Source organism: Microcaecilia unicolor, chromosome 9 (assembly GCF_901765095.1).
Source record: "Microcaecilia unicolor chromosome 9, aMicUni1.1, whole genome shotgun sequence".
NCBI lineage: Eukaryota > Metazoa > Chordata > Amphibia > Gymnophiona > Siphonopidae > Microcaecilia > Microcaecilia unicolor.
Genome location: NC_044039.1, coordinates 6,108,115 through 6,127,635, shown reverse-complemented (window position 1 = coordinate 6,127,635; position 19,521 = coordinate 6,108,115). Strand labels below are relative to the sequence as shown.

Here is a 19,521-nt window from a genome sequence, read left to right as displayed (position 1 = left end):
CAAAAAAAGCCCTGGGCACGACCATTTACGCCAACTAAAACCTGGTATAAATGCCCGTGTGTAACTTAGATGCAGATCAGGCACATTCTATAACAGTGCACGCAGTTTCTAGGAATGCTTTAGACCCGCCCATTCCCCTCCCATGGCCATGCCCCCTTTTAAGATCTGCACATTAGAATTTACATGCATCACTTTACATATTGCGCTTAGAAAGTTGCGCACATAAATTCTAATTAGTGTCAACTGGTGCCGATAATTGCTCATTATTGACCAATTATCTGTGCCAATTGGCTTGTTAAACAATTAAGTTGTGAGCGCAATTTGGCCGCTCTTCCAAATTTGCACGTACAACTTTAATTGCCATATATAGAATCTGGCGGATAAATCTGTCTCCATTGCCACCCACTTTTTATGCTCTTAAATGTAGGAGTTTAGTGAAATTTTGAGTATAAATTTAGGAACTCAGCCCTAGGACATTTTCAAAGAGGCCCTTAAACAGGTTTTCAGGATATCTGCAATGAATATGAATGAAAGAAATTTGCATACACTGCCTCCATTATATGCAATCTCTTTCATGCATATTCATTGTGGATATCCTGAAAATCTGACTGGCAAGGGGGTACTCTACGACCGACTTGGGAAACACTGTTCTACCATATCAGAAGAAATATTTTTGAAAGCTGAAACTTTTTTAGGATCTGGTAATTTCTGCTGGACTAGAAAGATCCTGTAACACAGTGACATAGTAAATGATGACAGATAAAGACCAAGATGACCCATCCAGTCTGCCCACCACTGTTCATTTACCTTGGGTAGATAAACCCATAGGTGGCTACTCTATTGGTGCTTCGGCACCCCCAATATTAAACAAATGACTTCACCGTGTCCAAGGAGGGGTTCTTTTTGATGACTTTAGCACCCCCAACCATTCTGAAAAGTCGGTTACTGTGGCTACATCTACAAATTTCCACGTGGAACTCAAAACCTTCTTCACCTTCTTTCATGACCATCATCCAACCTCTAAAAGTCTCACCATTGCCTTTAGGGTTGTATCCGCCACTTCATGAAGGTTTGTCAAGGAGCCCCTAGCCTGGGCATGGGAGGCTATGAGACAGGATCTCCTCAAACGTGAATACTAGAAAAGACAAGCAATAGATCTCCCCAAGGTAAGTTTTAATACCAATGTACCTCCAAGAAGTGTAACCAAAGAACTTTAGAAGAAGCTGGAATCCTCAGGTATCATGAAGCAAGACAAAACAAACAAACAAACTAGGAACCCATGTGGGGCCTCAGGAACAAGATGGCTGGACAACTAAGGAACAAGATGGCTGGACAAGAAAAGAAGACAACAGCAGCAAGAAAAGAACAATGAACCAACAGTGGACAAGCCCAAAACAGTGCAGAAATACCAGAGAACCAGAGCCTGCCTTGAGCTGGCCTCCACTGGGCCAATCAGGACACAAGAACAAAAAAAAACAAGAAATACAAGACACAGCTAGGAATGGGCTGCTGGAGCCAGATCCCCAGAGGCACAATAGCTCATCTTGGAAGACAGTGTCTTCCGACCCAGGTGTACTGGTTTAAGGCCAGCTCCTGCCTGACAAGGTTACCTCTGATGCATTGTTGTACATTCAATGAAATCATACTACTGCTATTTTGAGTTATCCATGATTCCATGTAACTAACTCCACATGACAGTTAAGCCGCTGCTGTTTTGGGCTGTAATTGCCACTTCATGTGGATTACCCTAGAGCTTCGTTCACTGTAGACTAGTTCAAGAGTTGCAAGATATCAATGGCCTTTTTCAGATTCCATTTTAGGATAAAGCAGGAACCTAAGTGATTTTGGAACCTCCCTTTCTACATATCCTGTTTTGTTGCTTTTGGTCCAATAAGATTCCAGTTTTCTCTAGGCCCAGAACTCTACACTCTGTGAAGCCAAGGATGCCCTTCTCAGCAGGCAGTTAGGATCTCTTCGAATTTTAAGACCTAACATTTTTTATAACAATTGTCAAACAATAAACTGGAGCTCTCTCTCTCTCTCTCTCTCTGGGTGATAGATGGTTGAATGGTGTTCATCTAGTGACCTAACCCACCATGCATCAGGTTAGTTGAAGATGTTTAGAAATTGAGGTGGCCACCTTTCTGTTCCTCATCTATGCTCTTATAGATAGTAATCATTATTTCTTAAATAAGGTATTGGAAATTATTGAAATACCAAAAGGACCTAAAACAAAGGCTATTTTTTGATTGTATAGTAAGTAGCTTGTGAGACTTCCCTTTATGAATTAAGATACAAGTGTCTTGCTCAGGCATGTCTCTCGCTCCTGGTGTTTTTTGAAGATCATCTCAAACGCTATTTTCATATAACCACATTTATCATTGTTACTATTATCTTGGCAAACCATCTCGTGTTAACTGGAGATAGTGAACTTTTATTTAATTTTTTTTAAAAATCAAATAGCTTTGCTCTTTTCTAAACAAAATATCTCCCTTGGGAACTTAGGATAAAATAAACACATGAAGTCATGTGAACATGTAGTTATGCTTTTCTTTGGCTCTTCCCTCGCCTCATTGAATCTCTACTTTTGCAGACATACACTGCACATTTCAGCTGTAAATTCTTCACAGCAGATAAAGGAAATGTTTATGTCGTGACCCACCGAAACTTTTCAGTTTAGATGGTGGTGGGTTGTGTTTAAGGACCTGACAAAAGCAAACTGGGTTGACCAATATCCAAACTAATTAAACAGAAAAATCAAATATGATGGCAGAGGTCACCTAGTCTGCCCCCTTTTCCTTCCTGTTGCATTATTGACCTTCTTTGATCTCTGCTTTTATCCCACATTTCCTTTGTGCTCATCCCCTCCCTCCGTTAATACTTTCCCAGAGGAAAATGTTTACTGGCATGTTTCTCAGTTGACATATAACAAGCACAAATACAGCTATCACCCCCAATAAAATGAAGATCGAATATTTATGCACACATCTACCCAATCTATGCTGGTTGAGGTTTTCAGGGACTTTGCACTTTAACAGTCACAATTAACCCATGGAAGTGCAAGGGCAATGCACTGCTGTTGGGGGGGGGGGGGTGTTCAGGATCTCACCTGTAGTTACAATACAGACAATTTCCCTACCATGAATTATAGCCCAAATTCCTTCCTAATAGGTTGGGGATTCCAATTTTTTCGAGGCCCTTCAGTGGAGAACAGATTGTTGTTTCGTAAGTTGTACTTATTGGCGAGAAAGTGTATTTTGCAGTCTTGGACCTCTGAATCCTCACCTGAATTTTGACATTGGTACACCGTTTATTATCCTGGGAGGCGCGGGAAGTAAAGGGCTCTTTTAAACGTAAATCCCGGTTTCTGTCACCACAAGGTAGAAGTCTTATTTTAAATCTGTTGTAATGAGCTGTCAGCTCGATAACAGGGGGGAGGGAGGGATTGGGACTAGAGTTGGTTTAAGTTGCTTTCCATCCATTGTTCTGGGAGGTCATAAGAAACCAGACCTCCTGGGGCATGGACGGGGGGGGGGGGGGGGGGGGGGGGGGGGGAGGGGGAGGGTCTTGTTTGCCTTATATTACTATTAATGTTTAGTGTTTAAGGCTGTGACTATACCACGGCAGGGGGTGGGGGGGAGAGGGGAGAAAATTGTTAAACCTTTGTCATTTCATTTATGATCTCAATATACCTAATGCTTTATCCCAATATGTTACTCATGTTCTTATGTAATTATTAATTGTCTCTTTACTCTGCTATGGCGATACCAGAGCGGAATATTATAAGTCACACTGAGCCTGCAAATAGGTGGGAAAATGTGGGATACAAATGCAACAAATAAATAAATAGTGAAGCACAATTAGCGCAGACGCACCTAATATCACTTTTGACAGTGAACGCTAATTTTCACGTGCTAACTGTGCTTAGACGTAGTGCATGTTAAAACTCATACTAACTGCTTAGAGGGGCATAATCGAACGGCACCAGCGAAATAGATTGCCAGTGATCTATTTTGGCGGCGCCGCAGCTGGCCGGAACTGTATTATTGAAAAAGATGGCCGGCCATCTTTTTTTTTTCGATAATACGGTTTAGCCTGGCCAAATGCCAGAGTTCGCCGGGTTTGAGATGGCCGGTTTTGTTTTTCAGCGATAATGGAAAAAAATGCCGGCCATCTCAACCCCGGCGAAATCCAAGGCATTTGGTTGTGAGAGAAGCCAGCATTTGTAGTGCACTGGTCCCCCTCACATGCCAGGACACCAACCGGGCATCCTAGGGAGCACTTCTAAAAAATTTTTTTAAATATACAAATAGTTCCCAGGTGCATAGCTCCCTTACTTTGGGTGCTGAGACCCCCAAAACCCACTCCCCACAACTCTACACCATTACCATAGCCCTTATGGGTGAAGGGGGGCACCTACATGTGGGTACAGTGGGTTTTGGGGGGGGTTGGAGGGCTCAACAGCACCACAAGTGTAACATGTAGGGGGGGTGGACCTGGGTCTGCCTGCCTGAAGTGCGCACTGCACCCATTAAAAACTGCTCCACGGACTTGCATACTGGTGTCAGGGAGCTGGGTATGACATTTGAGGCTGGCATACAGGCTGGCAAAAAAGGTTTTTATTTTTATTTTTTTAGTGTGGGAGGGGGTTGGTAATCACTGGGGGAGTATGGGAGGTCATCCCCCATTCCCTCCGGTGGTCATCTGGTGAGTTCGGGCACCTTTTGAGGCTTGGTCGTGAAAATAAAAGGACCAAGTAAACCCGGCGAAATACTAATTAACGCCACTTTTTTTCCCATTATCTGCAAAAGCCGGCCATCTGGTAGCCACGCCCATGCCCGTCCATGTCCCGCCTTTGCTATGCCGCCGACACGCCCCCTTGAACTTTCGCCGGCTCGACGATGGGAAAGCGGCGAAGGTGTCAAAAAAGTACCTTTCGATTATACCAATTTCGCCGCTTTTGAGAGATCGCCGGCCATCTCCCGATTTATGTTGGAAGATCACCGGCGATCACTTTCAAAAATAAGCCTGATAGTCACTTTAGTAAGCATACCTCTATGTTTGGGTACCAAAAGTCAAGAGAAAGAGGCCCTGCTGTACCCAGTCCCACTTCTCATTGGTAACAGTGGTCTTCCTCAGAGCTAATGCTACCAGCGCCTCATGGTGGGGCTTCCTTAGGTCTGCGCTATTTCCGAGACCCCTCTAGGAGTCACTTCCATCACATCCCTGCTCGGAGCTTGCTTTCAAGGTTCTAAGAGTGGGGTTATAAAAGCAAAATGCTCTCAACTGCTATGCAGATGACATCAGCCATAACTAGAAACTTGTTGACAAAATTAGGGATGTACCAGAAAAAAAAAAGGTTTATTTTCAGATTTTTTTTTTTTACCGAGTTTTGGACAGGTTTTCAGTTCTTTTTAGAAATTAATGCATGCGATATTTGATTCACGTGGGGAAAACACTTCCATATTTAATACTGTGCTGCTTTCCGTTGATGTGGGTTGGAAGGTGTATCATTTATTTTCTTGACTCGAATGTAACGTTTTTGAAAGAATAAGAATAGCAGAACTTACAAATTTGGTTCCTGACGTCTTTTGCCTTTTCTATAAAACAAAAGTAAAGAAATACAAAGAATGCTTTTGTATATGGACAACTGGAAATTGTTGACCTTCAAAAATGAGCAAATTTGTCAGATCTCTTCCAAGATCTCTCGGGGTTCAGGACTCTAAAAGGAAAACCTCAGAAGAGTGAGACAAGCAGGCTGAGAAACCTAGAGGAATGGACCCTGAAGATAGAATGAGGAAGCTCGATCAGTAAGGTAGAATCTGTTTGATTTCTTTGACTGGATAACCAGAGAACTGGATCAAGGACATGCAGTGGGGTGTAGTCCACTTGAAATTTCAGCAAAGCCTTTGACACAGTTCCTCAATGAGACTGAAGGTGGTGGAGACAAAGGCCTGTGTCTAAATTCAAGAAAGTGGGGGACAGGCATGTGGGATCTCATAGGGAGAGCAGGAGATAGTGGATGCTGCAGATGGGCAGACTGGATGGGCCATTTGGCCTTTGTCTGCCGTCATGTTTCTATTTTTCTAGCCCTGAACCTGCTGAAGTCCTAATGAAGACAGACGAAGAGAAGATTTCCAAAACGAAGCCAGATACTAACATAGTCTACAGTATGAACTGTGGTTTAATCTATGTCTAATGAAGCTCTGAATTGCTTAACAGGCAGATTGATTTAAGCAACTCCATAAATGCAAGAAAAGAAGTCGCCTTTTCCTTCCAGTCATGCTGCAGTAATTGAAAACATAAGAGTCCATAGACCGCTATTAAATGGACTGGAAAAATTCCTCATTTTTAGGTATAACTTGTCTGGAATGTTTTTACGTTTGGGGAGCGTGCCAGGTGCCCTTGACCTGGATTGGCCACTGTCGGTGACAGGATGCTGGGCTAGATGGACCTTTGGTCTTTCCCAGTATGGCACTACTTATGTACTTATGTACTTATGTACTTCTCACTGCTTCCTTGCATTTTTAGAAGCAAACGATATGATTTTGCTCTCTGCTGGCTGACGGAGTAAAGCTGTTTTTCACATTCTTGCTAAATCACACAGTCACGTTGGGCCACTTCTCCTTTCCTGAGCCAAAAATGATCCGATTAACTAAGCTGGTGAATCCCCCCCCCACACACTATTTTAAAGCGAAGACTCATTTAATTAGAATTCTGAGTTTGGTACCTGGAATGTTTGATTATCCTTCTGTTGCAATCCTACTATTTAAACAATGGTACGACTAACTCAGCGTTCCATACGTAACGCAGCAGGCTAAACTCTTCCTCTGAAAACTGTCATGGCTGACAAAATTCTCTGCTAGATTGCCTGCAGTTTTAAACTGCTCTCCACCAAGTTTTAAATGAAATCTTATCATGCAAAGCTGTTATTTTTCCTCTGTTCATTTTTGTCACCTCCCTTTGGTGAGTCGGAAGTAAATACATTATGGGGGGAAATTCTATATATGATGCTGGACCTTATACATGCTGTCTGCACTGAAGGTTTGGTGTGGAAAAGCATTCTAAATGGATGCAAGGCGCTGAAACAGGTCAGAAAGGCAGATCCGTGCGAAAACACACTTAGGTGCCCCATTTATGGAGTAGCACCTGTCTGCAGATGTGCAAAGGGGGCGTGGCCATGGGAAAGGCATGGACAGATTAAGGGCGTTCCCTTAAAATGCCCATAGCGTTATAGAATTCAAGGGATCTGCTCCCAGGTTGCTCACTGGGATATACACCTAGGTTCAGTTGGTGTTAACTCCTTGTGGCCAAAGTTGGACACGAATCCTGGAATGCCCCTTATAGAATACCTTTCAGCGCCAATTTTTGAGCGCACTTTATGGAATTTCTCCCACAGTGGACATTTATTGCAACCAAATTTGAGATGGTCAGTTCCTTATAGAGTCATCATCACATAAAAAGTGCACCTATGGCTTCACATTTTCTTCCTCGCAGAAGCATTTTGGAACGATTCACTGATAAAATAGTTGATTCAAAACTGGTAAGTGGTAACAACATGCCAAGATTTCTCTGTCTGGTGATTTTCATTCCATTCACCCCCCTCTCCCCCCACACCTGCAGTCATTCAATCTCCACACCAAGCCCTCGGAGATGAGTTTTCAAAAATACTAGGAATTTTCTGTCCTGATCTACAAATTTTGGAAACTCCTGGTATTTCTAGGCTCTTGGCTAATGCTTTTAAAACCATACAAGAACGTAAGACCTTTGAAGTCAGAATGATTGAATATTTTAACACCCAACAGAAAGGACTTAACAAGGACCTGGGGTTCCTAGCCCATTATAAACCATAAAACTGTATGTCTCTGTTGATCACCCTCCCCTCACCTACCCACACCCATCCTGTTAGAATATCAATGATATGCTTTGATGTCCCCATGCATACCTCTGACCCACCCCCATCCTCCCACCCTGTCAGACTATCATAGTAATGCTTGAATGTTTTCACTTATATACACTGTCAGCTAGCACATTTGCTTATTTCCGATCTGACAAAGAAGGGCAACCTTCGAAAGCTAATCAAGAAATGTATTAAGTTATGTCCAATAAAAAAGGTATCATCTTATTTTCTTTTCCATGTTTTATTTTGTTTGATTTCTATTGATAACCTTAAGAGTGGACTAACACGGCTACCACACTCCTCTACTTAAAAAAGAAAGTGAAAACCACATGACAATTAAAACAGCCATGGCATTGGCATAGGCTGGAGTAACAGGCTTTGAACTCAGAGCCTAACCAAGGGTATGTGCTGTCCTAGGTAAACTTTCAGATGTGAGCTCCCTCTCCTACTCTGCCCTGCCAGCCACACCTTTCTTTCCTCCCCCAGCCAACAGCAGCTCCTTCGTTCTTCCCTCATCCCTGCTCCCACTCAGCCACCATGCTCCCCTCAGAATGAGGCAGAGCAAGGGTGTGCCCGTCCCTGTTAGCCAACAGAGTGATGACGACCATGGCACAAGCTGTGTCCCAACACCATGCCCCTCCTTGCCTCCAGCTCCCGCCTCACTCCCGGGCTTGCAGCTCTGCACTGTACCAAATGGTGAGAAGCCCCCAACATGCAGCCAACATGCACTAGGAGCTTCCTTCTTTCGCATGTGACATCATTTCTTGACAGGTGCCACAGCCGAGGTGGGGGAGGGGGAGCAGCGGGCAGTGAGGTGCCTGCATTATGTGCCAGCTTGCAGGCTCCATGTGAGAAGGAAGATTGCATTTGCTGGCACTGGATTTGGAAATTGCACACTCCAACCTGCTCTTGTTTGTCTGGTTTCACAGTGCTGGGATGTGCTGATGCAGCCCCCCCAAACTATGCCGCCCTAGACAGATGCCTAGCCTGAACTTGTGCTAATTCGACTCCCTGTGATTTATCCGGTGTGCCTGTTTTTGCTATGCATTCTTTTTAAATAATTTAAAGTACCCTGATGTCTAGTGGACACATACATTTAACATTAAAAAGCAGACCTTTCAGAAGAGATTTTTACAGTCTTCTGGCCAGGGGCGTAGCCAGACAACAGATTCTGGGTGGGCCTAGGCAAGAAGTGGGTGGGCACCAAGTGTTCTCCCCCACCAGCACCACAAAAATATGTCAGCTGGCGAGAAAACGCTCCTTTCCACCTTGGCTTACCATCAAAGGGAAGTCTTCAGCTGATAGAGCTTGGGATCTCAACCAGCTACCACTAAACGTATGCTACTGTTGGGTGGGCCTGAACCCTAAAGGCCCACCCGTGGCTACGCCACTGCTTCTGGCTGTAAGAAATGCTTCCAGTAAATTTGCTTTGAACTAAAATGCCATTTTATGAACCTTCATCATATTTTTATACCTTCATGCAATGTATCTTCATAAGTACATAAGTGTTGTCATACTGGGACAGACCAAAGACAGAGCTGCTGTGAATGTGTTGCCAAAGTTTATGGATCTCCTCAAATGACTGAGGCGAGTAACAGATATTCTCCTCTGAGCTACGGTTAGTACAATATGCTGTTCAGTCATTGAAACACTTTGCCACTTAGCAAATGTGGAGCCCCTTTTATCAAAATTGAGAAGTCCAGGTTGGGACACAGTGGTGCAGCCAGAACTGACTATTTTTGGCTGGGGCAAAGGTTAATATGGGTGGGCACTAGTCACCAAGAATCTCATTTCCTCTGGTTCCCCCTCCCCCCCCCCACTCATTGCTTGCTTTCCCTCCCCACAACCAAAATTTAAATAAAAAAATGCTACAGCTGGAGGGGATCCCCAAGCCCTGCCGGCTGAAGAAATCCGGAGGCTGCGTCAGCTGAGAAGTGAGGCAGCGCAGCTGTGCGGCAATTTGAGCTGCTGTTGCTTGACTATTGGCAGGTTAGCACTGCCCAAGGCTAATCTCAGAAGAGTGGAGGAGTGGCCTAGTGGTTAGGGTGGTGGACTTTGGTACTGAGGAACTGAGTTTGATTCCCACTTCAGGCACAGGCAGCTCCTTGTGACTCTGGGCACGTCACTTACCCCTCCATTGCCCCATGTAAGCCGCATTGAGCCTGCCATGAGTGGGAAAGCACAGGGTTCAAATGTAACAAAAATAAAATAGATACTATTGGAGATTCTACATGGAATGTTGCTACTATTGGAGATTCTACATGGAATGTTGCTACTATTGAGGTTCTGTTGCTACTATTGGAGATTCTACTTGGAATGTTGCTTCTATTGGAGATTCTACATGGAATGTTGCTATTCCACTAGCAACATTCCATGTAGAAGGCTGCGCAGGCTTCTGTTTCTGTGAGTCTGACATCCTGCACGTACGTGCAGGATGTCAGACTCACAGAAGCAGAAGCCTGAGCGGCCACATTGGTGATCTGCAAGGGCCCACTGCTAGTGGAATAACAACATTCTATGTAGAATCTCAAATAGTAGGCAACAGTGGAGGAGTGGCCTAGTGGTTAGGGTGGTGGACTTTGGTCCTGGGGAACTGAGGAAGTGAGTTCGATTCCTGGCACAGGCAGCTCCTTGTGACTCTGGGCAAGTCACTTAACCCTCCATTGCCTGCCGCATTGAGCCTGCCATGAGTGGGAAAGCGCGGGGTACAAATGTAACAAACAAACAAACAAAAAAAGGATCAGCATCAGAAAGAACCTCCTGGGAGAATGAAACATGCTTGTGATGCCAGCATCAGTAGCTCACATTGCCACTGCTGACTTCCCTGCCTTCCTCACTTCTCAGCTGACTCAGGCTCTGGATTTCTTCAGCTGGTGGGATTTGGGGTGTACCTGGAGGGCTCACAATCTGAGTTTGTAGCTGAGACAATAGCAGATTAAGTAACTGCAGTGAGATTTGATCCAGGCTCCCCCCGTTCTCAGTCCACTCCTCCACTCTATCTGTTCAGTTCTGGTAGTATCTCATTTTCCAGCTAAGGTTACCTACATTCCTCTTCAACTGAGATGGTTCAGTTGTAGGCCTGAGGGTCCCTCTCTCCCTGAGCTGATTTTTATGCCAATTTCACCAAATCTACACTTCATATGGGTTTAACTACCACTTCTCCACATATTCCCCAATAGATGTATGGATGGGGGGATGTCTATTGGATTGGGCTGTATGTCACTGGGAAGCATCCAGCCTGGTAGGAGTTGGCTGGGAAGGCCGAGTGTCTCCACTGAAAGGTGGAACATCACAGGGTAACATGTCAGTCCATCAGCCTCCATGTGTAGTCTCATAGGTAAACCTAGAGCCCTACCCACCAATCTCTCTGTGGCCATGATCCCGAATCTTGTGGCCACAGAACGTATGAGGTGACCACTCAGGTTGCAACCCCAAATGCAGGTTTAGCAACTTCATTTGGGGTCTCGACCTACAGTTGGGAAACTCTGCTCTAGAAGACTTCTTCAATCTCATACTCAGTATTCTCCCCAGTTGACGTAAGCAGGAGCTTAAAGACATCCACAGCCTGACTTATACAGCTGTGTTCTACTCACACACAGTAGAAGCACCTGATCAACACAACTTCTGCAGCTTTACATTGAACTCCACTTGCTACTGAATGTAATTGAACTGGAAAACCCAGCCAGCATTAGGGAGACATTAGAGCATCCTTGAAGGGGACCTGGTTGCAGAGGGGTCTGCTGCTGTACAGACCTTGCAATACTAGTATTCCTCTGGGCCGAAGCACTGCCTGGAACAGCTTGGCTGCGTCCTGGTGTGTTGTGAAAGCGTGAACAGTTTGGGAAGTGTGTGGGAGAGCCAGAGCAGCTGCTGCTGGCGCAGAATTCAAAGGTAACCAATTCTAATCCTACTCACGTGAAGGCTCAAGTCCTGTCCACTGAGCTCCAGTTGTTCTGAGGTACAAAGGTCAACTTGAGATGCTGATTCCAGAAATCACTGGGGGAAAAAAAGGAGGGAAAAGCAGAAAAAGAAAGGCTTACTTGGCATATTTGACTCGCTGCGTAAGTCCGCAGGAAAATAAAAAGGCAATCTTTAGACACAATCAGTAGTAAAGTCTACACAGTAGCAAATAGGACGGAGTACAAAGCCTCCCTGCCGGCCCTCTTGTTTTTCCATCGCTCTGCCTTTAGTGGTAGCTCCTCTTCCAGGAGCGGTGAGAATCCTGCTGCCTCCCCACACCAGTCCAGTCTCTTTTTGCCCCTCCTCTGTCCCTCTCCCCGTGGAACCAGCACTGCTCCCTCCCTCCCAGGGGGGCTGGCTGAAAGCAGCCTGTCATACTGCTGCTGCTGTCTCCGTCAACTGATGTAAACTTTACAGGACTGCGGGGGGGGGGGGGGGGGGGGGGGGAGTGAGAGAGGTAAGGGAGCAGTGCCAGACCCACGGGGAGCAGGAAGAGTGAAGGAGAGAGACCGGACTGGGGAGGGGGGGGAGAAAAGGTCAGATGCTCAGGGCCGCCGAGAGGGGAGAGCAGGGGGCAAGATTCCCCTGGGCCCTGCCTCCATGGGGGCCCGGCACCGGGGATTGTCTCCTGATGGGACCGGGGTAGAAATAAAATTAAATAAATAAATAATTAAAAACGTGATGATGATTAAGTTGCCACCAGCTCTATGGCGGGCATCTTTTTTTTTTTATTTTTTTTATTGAATTTAAACATTTACAAGCCATACACTTGAATCAAGCAATATCGAGCTAATGTTTTCCGAACAAAATATTTAACCAAGTAAAGAAATAAAATATAAAGAAATTTCAAGAATACTACAAGTATTACATTAAGTAAATATAGCTCAGCCTCAGACCACAATTAGAATAGAGGGCTAATTAAAGTAATTGGAGAACAATAAGAAGCATTTATTACAGGAAATATGGCCTGGTCGATTAGCACTTCATTTCTCTTAATACAACTTACGATGGAATTTATTTGGTAAAACTTTTCTGATCCAAGAAAAAATTTGAGCTGATCAGGCTGGAGGAAGACATATTTATTATTCATATAGTAAACAATACATTTGCAAGGATATGTCAACATAAACTTTGCTCCTATAGCTTTAGTCTCTTCCCTTAAAGCCAGAAATAATTTTCGTCTGTCCTGAGTCGTCTTAGTCAAGTCAGGATATATCCATATCCTGGCCCCACAGAAAAAAGTCAAAGCATTTTTAAAATACATTTTCATCAGAGAGTTCAAGTCTTGTTCAAAGACAAACGAGACTAAGACTGAACTTCGGGTCTTTATATCCGATAGTGACTGTTTTAGGATTGTTGATATATCCAAGGATTCTTTCTCTTGTTCTTGGACTAAGGAAACTGCATTTTTCTTATCTTCCACAGATTTTATCGAGTTTGGTAGATAATAAATCTTATTAATTGGAGGCAACAAGGAAGATGAGTAATGAAGTATTTCTATGAGGTATTTCTTAAAAAGTTCAAGAACAGAAATTCCTGAAACAACCGGGAAATTCAGTATTCTCAGATTCAGTCTCCTATTATAATTTTCAATCTGATCAATTTTGCGGTTTATTATCATATTATCTTTCATCACTGCTGTTGTCATTGATTTCAAATTTGTAAGGTCCGTCTGAACCTGAGAAATTTGAGATGTCGAGTCACTTTTCAATTGTTCAAACGCTGTGGATAAGGAATCAAGTTTACTCACTATTGAAGCAGTTTCTAAAGCTGTCCTCCTCGAAGCCGTGGTCAGTTCTTGAATCGCTTCCCAAATTAATTCTAGCGTCACCACCTGGGGAACTTTCCGTTCCAAGCTGGTTGTCTCAGCTTCTCGGGGCGAGCTACCGCCGAACGAGGAGTCGTGATTGCCGCATTCCGGTTTTCGTGGCTCCTTCAGCTCACCTTTTTCAAAAGCTGGTCGCGGTGGAGGGTTGATTTCTGGCGGAAACAAAGATGTTTCAAACCCTTGGGGCGTCGATGCTCCTCCATCGGCTTCCCCTACAGGGATTACCACGCCAACTTCCGGTGCTCGACTCGCTGTGAAACGGTCTATCGTTAGCTGTACCGGTGAAGACGTAAGACTCATCGATGGTTGATTTCTTACCAAACCTTTTCTCTTAGTATGTGACATTATTTCTTGTGTATAATTTCAGAAGACACAGAGACCAGCTAAACGCGACCAGATCACTCACGAGTCGCGCGCGACCGCCATTTTGACCGGCGGGCATAAGTTCTTGTGATTAACTAATCCGCCTCTGAAAACCCATTGTCTAATATACCTAATAAATTCCTTCCTTCTTCTCTCTACTTCTTCCCTTAATTAATCTCTGCACAACAATAATTGTACCTGACATCCAGGATTAACTGTGTGTAACAAAATTATGTAAGCCACTTTGAGCCTGCAAATGGGTGGGATAAGGTGGGATACAAATGCAATAAATAATAATACTAATAATAATATAGGCACTTATCTGACCCATTAAGCTACATTTCTTCATAGATTCGGCTCGTTCCAGATGCCATTTGCGACTTAGGTATGTAGAACAATGTTTTATACACTCAAGTGGGATCTGATAAAAGTACTCATGCTCTATCCACTTTGCTGTCCCCGGAAATGCCGATGTATGGATCATGCTTGCACAATTTTAAAATAACCTTTTCTGCATATATAACATATCTTATAAATTTCCCTTCATATTGTCTAAGTGGCTCCATCTCAGACAGGGATCACTTGAGCTCACAGCTTATTACACTCTGTATTAAGGTTAGCCAAAAAGCCTCTTTTCTGAGACCCAGGTGTCTTGGGGAGCAAGTGCAGATCCCTTCTGAAATGGCGAATCTACATTTATGTTTTTGACCCTGCCCTAGTCTCACCCCAAACATGCCCAGGCCAAGCACATGTTTACCCCAGCATTGTGAAATGGGGCTTAGATGTGACTGCAAGACAGGTAAAATGCACATAAGGCTTCCCCAAAAACACCTGTGTGCATCTCCTGAATGCAGGTTTACACTTTATTCAGACTTTCTATACCACCCATACTGAGACACAGAACAGAGCGGTGTATAATCATTAATTGCATTTAGAAAAGAAACAGGAAAGGAACTGCAATAGCTATAGGACAGAGAAAAATATTCATACCAGAAAGATAGGCAGCAATTGGCAACCAAATAAAAAGACATTTTAAAACATCGGTTCCACAAATTAAAATTAAAAAAGCTTACAGAGGAGTTAAATAGCCAGCTACAATCCTCAGAAATAATACTTGATAGAGCTACATTGTTGATTTCTCTTGTATTTGAACAGGACTATATTTTCGCAATCTTAAGGCTCAATTCTGTGGATCTAAGGTCTGGATTTATCCAGACGTGACTAAACAAACACAACAAAAAAAGAAAAGCATTTCTTGTTTTGAAATGTGTAGTTAAGTTAGGTCAGAACAAATATACTTTCTTTTCACCGGAACAACTGAAATCGTTTCTAGATATGAAACAGTTGAATTAATATAATAACCTGGAGCACAAGACAGCTTTTTCCTAATAATATTGTTTAATTTTTCTTTTTAAAACTACTCTGACTCTATCACTCCCCCCTTACTACTGGGGTCTAAGAAAGGCTAAACTATTTTTTCTCTTAATGTATAATTATTCCCTAATCTTCTTGTCCATTGTAAGATTTTTCTTGAAATTTTTTCCTATTTACTGATAATACACTGGATGAGAATGTTATGATCTATATTATTTGCCTGTGTTTCTTGCAAGGATTACCTTGTTAAATGTATAGTAAAATTATTAAAAAAAAAAAAAAAGAGCCAGCTAAATGCGCTGTGATTGGCTGAGAGAGACCTAGGGGCGGAAGATGGACGGGAGTTGAAGACGTGGACGATGGATGTCCTCAACTGCGCTCCCCTGCACTTCTCTTGCCTGGGGTGAGCTCTCAGGGCTGGCGGCTGAGCCGGGATCACGGAAGGGAGGAACCCTCCCGGAGCCTTCCTGCACCAGGCTGTGGAGGGGGTGAGCGGCACAGCGTCTTCCTTTTCCCGGGAGGCACAGGGAGGCGCAGGGACGGCCACAGGCATAGCAAAGGTGCCACGAGCACTTGGGACATGCAGCTTGTTTTTTTTTTTGTTTGTTTTTAGATGGGTGTTAGGCGCTTTCCCACTGGTCTCCATGGGTCCCGTTCACAGCAGCCCCAGCCTAACGAGAGGTGCAGACCTCCCGTTAGGTTTTCCCACGGTAAGGGCATTGTCATACCTTAGTGCATCTCATTATAATACCCTTTGGATTCCTTTTTCGTTAGCTGCTACCGTGACAGGAAAATGCCCTCTTGTGCATGGCACGGTTTACTACTTGCTTGTTGAACTGGCTTGAACCAGTTTAAAACCCACGTTAATGGCTCGGGTTTTTTTAGTGCATCTACCCCCCGAGTACTTCCAGCAGCTCTGTGCCTGGTGTTAAGTACTGAACCTAAACCCATATGGACTGATTCACCTGGTTATGCCAGTGTCCTGTAAATGAAGGTAGCTGCTCCTTTATAGCACTGTCCTCCATGGACGTGATTTTACAGACAGATCATCACAAATAAATCAGATCATCACAAATAAAATTTGTACAATGTGTGCATGAGCATTTCATGAAGTAATTTTCTAATGTCTACTTACACTTTCTCTTAGGAAATTTGTGACACCTGCCATAAAAGTTAGGCTGCAAAATAGCTCCCACATTAACCATCTTTCAGCTGCAGTTTATCATTAATGCACCATGTAGAGAAAAAGAGATATTTAACTATGCTTTATACCTCCTGTTTTGTAGGCAGTGATACTCTCTTTCTCCCCCCCCCCCCCCTTCACACTCAGAACCTATGACAATATTTTGTTCCTTCTATTAAACAGCAAACTTTTTTTTTTGAGGGGGGGGTTGCAAAAGCAGTAAAATAGAGGCAATTTCAGCTTCTGAAGCATTTCTGTGATTTCAGTGTGTGCTGAATCTGTCAATGTGAAGCCACATGTTCTGTGGAATTGTGTGGCAATTGTGGAGGGGCGGATTTGGGAGCTGGGGCAGTTTGTCAACTTTTCAAGGGTTGTTTTGGGGACTGACTGAGGCAGTTGAACATCTTCCCTTAAGAAAACAATTCATGACATTTCCTGTTTTGCGGAGTTTGCCAGCAGAAAGGCAATGTCAAAAGAAGATTTTGGTCCTACTTCGTTTTCTGCATTCTTACCTGTGTCATCTTTGCCAGAGGACAACACAAGAGCAGGATGGACTTTGGAGAAGATTGAAAAATGTATAAGACAAAAGACATTGGTTTTTTTTTTTTTTTAGTAAGTATTAACAATTATTACAAGAAATCTCTTGACATGCAAAAATGGAGCAGATTAAACAATATTTTCATTTCAAATTCAAAATATAAGGTAATACATTTCTATCTCATCCATTTCAAGCCCACTATTCTAAAGCTCCATCCTAGGGTTCTACAGTTGGAGGATTATTTTGGTTGAACTTTCCATGCAAACGTGTGTTAAAAATAAATCCAGTTAAATGTATCTTCTATGATTCAACTCAATTGAGTCATTTTCTAGTTGGTCAATGGACTTAGATGCAAATCAACTTATGCATCCAGCTTTTAGTACATAAGTACACAACTGTGGAACGCTTTGCCCAAAACCGTGAGATCTATCCATAACCATCTTAACTTCAGGAAACTACTGAAAAACCAACTTGTTTAAGAAGGCCCACCCCCATGACCCAAATTAACTTTCTACTTCCTGCGACACAGCAAAATATGGACCGTACTAGACGTCTGTCACCATCCCTTCTTTATTTCTTTGTTGCTTTATACTTAAGTTTCTTACATGCTTACTACTATACTATCCTGCTTATAATCGAACGAGAAAAACGCCCAAGTTCCGACCTAAATCGGGAGATGGACGTTTATTTCACAAAAACGAATAAAGCGGTATAATCGAAAGCCGATTTTGGACGTTTTCAACTGCACTCCGTCGCGGATGCGGACAAAGTTGATGGGGGCGTGTCAGAGGTGTGGCGAAGGCGGAACTGGGGCGTGGTTATCTGCCGAACAGAGATGGGCGCATTTCACCGATAATGGGAAAAAAGTATGCGTTTTTAGCTAGAATTTAGGACACTTTTCCTGGACCCTGTTTTTTCACGAATAAGGCCCCAAAAAGTGCCCTAAATGACCAGATGACCACTGGAGGGAATCGGGGATGACCTCCCCTGACTCCCCCAGTGGTCACTAACCCCCTCCCACCACAAAAAATGAAGTTTCACAACTTTTTATTTTCACCCTCAAATGTCATACCCAGCTCCCTGACAGCAGTATGCAGGTCACTGGAGCAGTTGTTAGGGGGTGCAGTGGACTTCAGGCAGGTGGACCCAGGCCCATCCCCCCTACCTGTTACAATTGTGCTGCTTAATGCTTATTAGTCGTCCAACCCCCCCAAACCCACTGTACCCACATGTAGGTGCCCCCCTTCACCCCTTAGGGCTATAGTAATGGTGTAGACTTGTGGGCAGTGGGTTTTGAGGGGGATTTGGGGGGCTCAACACACAAGGGAAGGGTGCTATGCACCTGGGAGCTCTTTTACCTTTTTTTTTTTTTTTGTAAAAGTGCCCCCTAGGGTGCCCGGTTGGTGTCCTGGCATGTGAGGGGGACCAGTGCACTACGAATCCTGGCCCCTCCCACGAATAAATGTCTTGGATTTATTCGTTTTTGAGCTGGGCGCTTTCATTTTCCATTATCGCTGAAAAACAAAAACGCCCAGCTCACACATTGTTGAATAAAACATGGACGTCTATTTTTTTCAAAAATACGGTTCGGTCCGCCCCTTCACGGACCCGTTCTCGGAGATAAACGCCCATGGAGATAGACGTTTTCATTCAATTATGCCCCTCCATGTATCTCTATTATTGAACCGGAGCCTACCTCTACGGTATTGTGTAAGCCACATTAAGCCTGCAACTAAGTGGGAAAATGTGGGATATAAATGTGTTAAATAAATAAATAATCAACAACTAGCAGGCTTTATCTACATCTACTCCATAATGGGAAGTTAGGCATAATATGTGTCTCTTCTATTACCTAAATTAATTTAGTGAAAATTATTTCATGAAATTGTACCTTGTCTCCTTCCTAAATAGTGGATTTGAAATGGATGACATTACTTTTTTGTTTGTTTCTTTGCTGGGGTGGTATGGACTGAGTTTTGTGATCACTTCTCCTGACTGCTTTGTCCACATGGTTTTGCAGTAAGATCAAAACTCTGGCGCTGCATGGAACAGCGCCAGAGTTTACTGCCCTAACAGCACCCTAAAATAAATCCCTCACGATCGACGCTAATATTATGCAAATGATATGTGCGCTATTAGCGTCAATTATGAGGGAGCAAAGTGGGTGGATGGTGCCTGGTGCATGCGCTGAAGAGATGTGTGTTAAGCTCTGCTCTCCTGCACCTGGGGGGGGGGGGGGGGGAAGGAGAGGAAGCGTGAGGACAGCTGACCAGCATAAGGTCTGGGGGTGGGGGAGTATCCAGAAATGGTCCAAGGCTATAATTAAAAAAAAAAGATTCAGCCTTCATTAATGGAAATTTCAGAGAGACGAAAAA

The 19,521-nt window shown here is 43.8% G+C and overlaps 1 long non-coding RNA gene across 1 annotated transcript in view; it reads right to left on the bottom strand.

Annotated features, from left to right (window-relative positions):
• LOC115477918 overlaps window positions 1–19,521 on the bottom strand; it is a 125,694-nt gene that overhangs the window by 16,012 nt on the left and 90,161 nt on the right. The window contains exon 2 of the long non-coding RNA XR_003943399.1: window positions 11,816–11,896. This is a non-coding gene — a long non-coding RNA (uncharacterized LOC115477918). The remainder of the gene's footprint in view (window positions 1–11,815; window positions 11,897–19,521) is intronic.